This window comes from Meleagris gallopavo, chromosome 8, assembly GCF_905368555.1.
Source record: "Meleagris gallopavo chromosome 8, MGAL_WU_HG_1.1, whole genome shotgun sequence".
NCBI lineage: Eukaryota > Metazoa > Chordata > Aves > Galliformes > Phasianidae > Meleagris > Meleagris gallopavo.
The window spans coordinates 18,076,447-18,083,922 of record NC_139411.1 but is presented as its reverse complement, the minus strand read 5'-3'; positions in this window follow the sequence as shown (position 1 = coordinate 18,083,922).

Genomic DNA, 7,476 nt, shown 5'->3' with positions numbered 1-7,476 from the left:
ACCCATCTTTTCCTGATACCCACTAATGAAGTTTTTACATAGATCTGGCCTGTGAGAATGAGAATTTCTTTAGCATATGGCACATCCAGCCTTATTGAGGGTGATGCATCAACAATATTTTAATGACCCAAACACAATGCCCTCGTTGCAGCCTTGAGCTCTATGCCATGAGACAAGCAGGTGCTGCTCTGCTTCCTCAGATATCTGGGCACCATTTTTCGATGTCGTGGCAGGTCTCCTTTGGTAAACAAGAAGCAGTTACAACTCACCAGAATTTAATATACTGTTCTGCATAGTTTTTTCAGTATTTAAACCTGATGGTTTCTTATGTAGTCAGTGATTTTGCAATACTGCTGAACAGCTGAAACAGAGAGGGAATGAGATGTCATTCAGAGAAATTTAGGCTGGAGCACTAGGTACAGCACAATATCACGAGCTTCAACAAATCCAAGCACAAGGTCTTGTAACTGGGTTTGGCCAAATACATCTCATTAGCTTCCAAATTCTATTCAGTTACATCAGTGCCTGGATGCTCTGGGCTGTGCCCTTGGCCCAGGCTGGGACCATGGTGTGGTCACCAGGTATGTCCCAAGAGCGCAGCCTTACTTAGGAGGGCCATCAGAAGGCAGCCTCAACACAGCCAGCCTGAGATACTGTTCCCGGGGACTGGTCAAGGCCAGGAGAATCATTCATTTCTAATTACATTGCTTTTGCTTTGTCAGCTGAACTGATTTACCTTTTAGTTCTTCTGCTTCAGAATTTTTGTTTATTAAACTCCAGCATTCTCCAGTATTGGCCCTAGAGACTAACACTTGCTGTAGTGGCAAATTTATTAGGCCTCCCTTAGCTATTGAATAGGCTGAGGTTTTTTATTATATACACACAGCTTCTTTACACTCACACGGTACATGAGCCGATGTGTTAAATAAGATCCAAGACCCATTAAATGAAGAAGCCCATCTCTGCAGAGAAGACTCCCCAGGAACCAGAGCTCTGCCCGTTATATCACAGCTGGCTCACCCCTGCTCCGTCGTGCTGGCTTAAGCCATTCGTTTTTGGCAGATGCCTGAGAACCAAGATGTTGATGTGATCACCAGTCCTTGGCAGAGTGAGGCACAGGAGCATCCCTGGGAGTTGTTTGTTTTTATTAGAATTTTTTTTTTCCTGTAGCAGTGTGCGAGAAATTGGCTGCCGGCAGAGAAGGAAGATCTACAGGAGGATGAAGTTGATCCTATCACTCCTCTGAGACATTACTCCCGATCAGAGCAAGATCTACTTGGATCTGAGACAGGCGTTCTCCATGGAGGATTTCACAGTCACAGTTCAGTGGGGGTCAGAAAAGAAAGCTTCAAAATATAACTCAGGAACCCAAATACCTGAGGCTTTCTGCAGTGCTGAACCCAGGAGTCATCCAGATTTGTGCAGTTTGTTCGGAAAAGTGCCAGTGAGAACAAGCAGCCAGGCATTCCTTGGTGTGTGTATGCATATGAGTGGGGGCGTTAGCAAACCCAGATTTATCCTTTTTGATGAGCTATTTGTGGATGGTGTTACAAACCCAGTTTCATCCATTTTGATGAGCTTTCTCTCCAAAGGCCTCAGGACCTGCACTTGAGAGAGCCAGCTCCACACCAGTTCCATGCACCCTGAGTAGTCCAGGACTGCACGCAGCGTTTATCTCCACTTTGTTCTCTGGGTCAGAGCTCGCAGCCTATGGCCAGGGGTCTACTTTAATAACTGTGCCAGACTCCATTGTGTGTGACACCCCCTCAGTGAGGACTCACAAGCCACTTGCTGCTCTATGATATACTGCCCTCACTGCATTCTGTTATCATCAGGAGAGAGGAGCAGCACATCTGAAGATATAGGAGATATTGTTTGCCCTACAGAAATGAGTGAGATCAGGGTGGAATTTATTTATTTATATATATTTATTTTAGATAATGGCAGCCAAATTCATTACATTTTATTAAAATGCCTCAGGTCTGCTGCTCTGCACAAATGTTGAGAGAGCTGCTGAGGCTGGGAAGCCTCTTGTTTATGGGAAACTCAGGAAAACTTCCAATTTCTATTCAGCTCAGATCAAATCAAGGTTTCTGAAAAATAATCCGGTGAGTTAAGAGCTATGCATTTGTACTAGCGCTATGAATCAGAGCTTCTCATTAAAATGCCTTCAGTGACAGCCTTTTTTTTCTGTTCTACAGGGCATCATTTGTCAGTATAGCAGAAATGCTGAGTCATGGCTTGAAGCAGTGATTGAACACCCAGTGGGAAGGTAGGGCCAACCCAGGGAGCTCAGGTACATGCAATGCACCTGAGTGACCATGTGAGGCGGAGCCAAGGATCCACCCCTTTCCAGACCTCATTCAAGGGCTGGCAGTGGAGGCAAAGGGATCTTGCTGGAGATCCCTGCTGACCTAAGACCTGCTGGAGGTGAGCAGCTTTTTTTTCCGCCCCTTCATTTCTGCATCTGACACTGCTGCTTTTGGGCTTGTCCTCATTTGCTGTAGCTAAAGACTTTGCTACCCTGCTATTATTGCTGTGCTTTCCATCACATTATAGCATTACAACCAGAAACTTTGAAAGCCAGAAAGGAACATGCAAGCTGCAGTCATCATTATTAATTAGACTCTAGAATCTCATTAATGAGCCAGGAGAGAGAAGCCAAAGACCTGGAGATGCCTTGCTCCTATTTTCCCCTGTTCAGGCATGTGACTTGGCCTTCATTTCACAATCTGTTTCTCAAACTTGTCGTATTCAGCCAAAATATGTTTTGCACATCAGGGTGGGTACACTTGGGCCATGGTTTAACAAAGCTCATGAGAAACCTGTTACAGAGGAGAGTTGCATCTATCAGATGTTTGGATTTTTTTAAATGAAGACATCTGTTAACCACTCTGCTCTTCTGTGCCTCCTTCCTCCCTCCACTCTGTCTGTGACCAGCTCTTTCCCAGCTCAGCTTCTTGCATGCCACCAATGGGGGAGAAGGTGGAGGGGGGTGGTCATTAAGAGTGAGTGAGAGTTTACTTAGATTTGAGCTGGATTTAGGATTAACTGAGGAAAAAAACCACACACCAATATTCTTATAGCTCCGCCTGTGGCCTCTGAACATTATATCATATCATATCATCCTTCCTATCAGGGCTACTTAGCCCTGCCCTGTGTGGTCCAGCAGCACCCATAGTATGGATGCAGGTACACATACGAAACCTTTGTTTTACCACTTGGGTGACATTTATTTAGAGGATGGGCTTACTGCCATGGCACAAAGCTGAGTTTTGCTGACGAAGCCCTGCTGCCTGAAGATGTGCTGCAAGCACAGTGTGAACGTACCTTATAACAGTGCTACTGTGTGGCTGGAAGCTTTTCAAAGACCAGGATGTTGTTTGGGCTTTTCAGATGAGAAGCTTAAAAATTGACAGGTCTAAAGCACATGATTAGCATCCTGCTGAGTATGATCAGATAACATCACTTACTATCCTCCAGGGATACTGATATTGCACACCATTAAGCATGTCGTGGATGCCCAGAAGGATATAAAACCACAACCGGGTTCCTCTGCCATTTGAAAATGTGATTGGTTAGCAGCAGGAGCAGCCTCCAGCACTGATAACAAGACCTCCTGCACAGAGCTCATCTCACAGCAGATGTATGCAGAGATGTGGGCAGCCCAGCACCAGAGGGATCTCAGCGGTGGCAGCTGCATGTAAGCATGAAACCTACTCAGTTCCTTTTAGGAAATGTCTCAGCTCACAAGGAGGCAGCTGAAAAACCCAACCGTGAGCAGGAGACCTAGGTTTGCTCCCTGCAGGGCAGGTACCAAGGTAACTGTAGTTAAGCAGGGTAGTATGTGGCTCTTAGGAAACTGTTGGAGCCAGTGCATGTCAGAACGTCTTGGTTTCCAGTACTCCAGCTGCTATTTGACCTTGCTCAGTGTATGTGAAGGCTCAGCTGGTTGCTAAAGGGAGAAGTTTACTGCTGGTTGGAGCAGTGCTATGACTGACCCCATTGCCAGCAGAAGTGTATATTGTCTCAGGCTGACAATCTAGGGATTTCATGATCAGAAAGTCCAGCTGCTCACTCCTCTGGCAGGACAGAAGGAAGAATGAGGGCATCCTAGGTACACCTCTCCCTCCTGGACAAGAATATGGAAAGAGGTAAATATCTTCCTTGGGTAGAAGAATGTGTCTGGAAGACATAGGAAGCCCTATGAGAGGGAGAGTAGAGCTCCTATGGGACAGACAGTGCAAGAAATAAGACATGCAGACAAGTAGGTGGAAGAAGCAATGAATGGGAGCTTCAGGGGCACTGTTTAGGTCATGTCCAGACATTTCATTATAACATAAAATACTATATTTATAACAATTTAAATGGACATGTAGACATGAAACACCAGAAACACTGTTATATAGCCCTACATCCATGTATTGATGTGCTATTAAAAATAACATTCTTACATTGCATTTTCTTCTAACTTTTCTCTTTGGAAAAAACAAACAAACAAACAAAACACAGCCGATTTTGGCAATTAATAATTCTGAAATATTTCCATCACTTTCCTTGGGAAAGTATGCAGTCCCAGGAGAACTGATCCAGGCAGCACTCACCAGCAGAAACTGATTATCCCAATGGACTTTCTCAGCATGTCAAAGAAATCTCAGTATGATCAAAGAAAGGGTTTCTCTTGGGCCAGATCTGTCTTGCATCTTCTGCAGCTTATCAGCACTTGTAATAAAAGGAAGGATCTCTGTTTATCTCAGTCTGTCTGTGCCATCTGTGGCCTGTCAATGTAAAGAAAATCTTGGTTAAAGTCACCTGAGCTTACCTGAAATGCTCCATGTTGTTGGTGACTAAGGGCTGTTACTGCTATAGTGAAAAAGCACAGTCTCCATTTTTTGTTGTTTTGTTTTGAATGTTGCTACTCCCTGTGTCAGATTTAAGAAACTGGAGGGGCACTTGAGACAAGATGAGGGTCTGACACTGAATGGGTGGGAGTAGGCATGCACTAAGAACTCCGGAAAAAGGTTGGCCAAGTAAGCATAAGGGAGAGTTAGGAATGTGCAGGGGAAGATTGACTTTGACAAGCCCTGGCTTTTCAAAGCATTCCTAGGTTTAGACATCTATGACTTTTTGCTGGAGTTCAACTTCTTTCCATTGCCAGAAAAATTTCAAAGACCATCCCTACTTCTCACAGCATCTTAACTACCTCCTTCCGAAGTACCTCAGATGTTGATTTATTCATCTTTCCTACTGGACTTTGACATGGGAAGGTGTTTAATTTTTAGCATGGAAAGCTGCTTCCCCAAAGTCCTGAGTTAAATCTGTTTTAATAAAAACGCAGAGATTTAAGCAATTTGGACGTAAATGATTTCTCTTCTGCACTATTGAAATGCTGCTTCGTAAGTATGTTGAGTAAAATATTAGAAACAAGCCTCCAATTGCCCATAGAGTACTGAAGACCTGTCTACCTAATGTAAAAAATCAACATCATAAAAATTTTGAGAATACTGAAAAGGAGTAACGGAAGACCATAGGTAATTTTCAGCCATTCCCTTTCCACTTCAACCCATTATTACATTATTATCTTTAATATCAGGGGACAGTGGTAAACATAAGATCATCATAAGACTGAAATAATGATCCTAAAGAAGAAATAAATTAATTGTTGACCTCTATTGTTACAATGGGCTTTTGCACACACAAAAATCACATTAATATTCAATTTACTCAAGTTTTCTATGCCCTTTCTATCTTGTATAAGGCTCTGAAGCACAGTTTCCTTAATAAAAATGACTGATGTAAATGAGTTGCTCCAAATTACACACTTAAGTGTATTCACTAGAGCCCACGTAACCCATCACATGCAATATCACCAGCTCCTGATGCTGCTTTTGAGTGAGACAGAGGATCAAACATAGAGGTCTTAATTTTTACAGGAAGAAAACAGAGTGTATCTCCCAAATACAGAGATGCAAATCTATCGAAAGTGTTTCTGGTAAGTCACACCTAGTAAATTTTTCTGCTTGAGCTCTATCCTAACCAAGCCACAGTAACATTTTCATGCTTGGCTAGTTAGGGTTCAAAGCAGGGAGAATCTGAATGAAATTGCCTGTCGGTACAAAAAGAGAACTGAAACCTCATTTAGAAGTTTCAGCAGTATTCTGTAATGTAACAGACAAAGAGAGAAACTGAGAAGAAACTGCTGGACCAGGGGCTGGTGCCTCACCTGCAGGGCCTCTGACTAGACTGCAGCCCTCATGGTGGGGTGGAGGTAAAGATGGCTGTGGTGCTGGCACAGGGTGCACTCACTTAGCTTGCCCTCCCTTCTGTAGGACAGGTAGAAAGCAAGAGGAAGTCTTGCACGAGGCAGCTCCAAGACTTATGGTTGTGTACTCCACACATTCTTCACTGGTGTCAATTGTTTTGTGGGCATAACTAGAGATAAAGCTAGAGTGAGACATAATTGTAATGAAAAAGCTGGTTTGAAGTCATCCCAGTATTGCAAAACAAGTCCCATTTATTTTATTTGTTAATTAATAATTACTTATTTGCAAATACAGAGTGTGCTGATGACACATATGTTCCTGGAGAGATGGTTAAGAAGGACCTGAACACCCAGGGAGGGGATGTTCCAACTCAGCTGCACTCTCTGAAACAAATGCAGCATTTTGCATGAGGAAAGATGAGTTCCTGGAACTGAATCATGGCAACGGATTGGCAGACCCCATCTGTTGTGTGACAATGAGAATTGCCTTCTGGCTGCCCCAGAAGGAGAAAGGCTCAAAGTGAGGAGGCTCCAGTGACAGGGTCTAGCTGAAGGTCACCTGCTGCTTTCTGGGCCCGTGTTTGTCCCTGTCACACTTAGCAAGGAAGATCCACCACTGCAACCAAGCCTGGGAGCACCCAGGAATGCAACATGGGAAACAGAAACTGCAAGAGAAGGGAACAGTGAAAGCAATGGCCCCAGCCCCTCTCAGCCTGCTGTGCTTCTCTGCACAGAGCCATAGGCTGCTGCAAGGCTGAATTCAGCTCTGTTTGCCTACACATCCCTTCACTCTACTTTAACGTCACGGTCATTAGCATTACAAAACAGCGCTTTTTTAATAAACGTTTTAGTGATTATTGCACATTTCTCACAGCTTCCTCTCCAAAAGAGGTCAATTAACAGTTGTCATCTTATCCAGAAGACCTAGATTTTCCACTACAGCAATGGAAAATGAAACCAAACAAACAGAAGAGCGCAAGGTGGAGGGAAATATTTGTTATTTGAAGAGTTGTTGTTTTGCCACCTTTTAACACACAACCATTTTGTGTTTACCATCATAGACATTACTGCTGTCTTATACTGACATGCAAACAGCAGTTCTATAGGCGCATAAAATACATGTATATTTAACTGTAGATTTTTTTTTTTTTCCTATATGTATATATATAAATAGTTTGTCTGAACCTGAAGCAACACTTGTGTAACAGCATTCG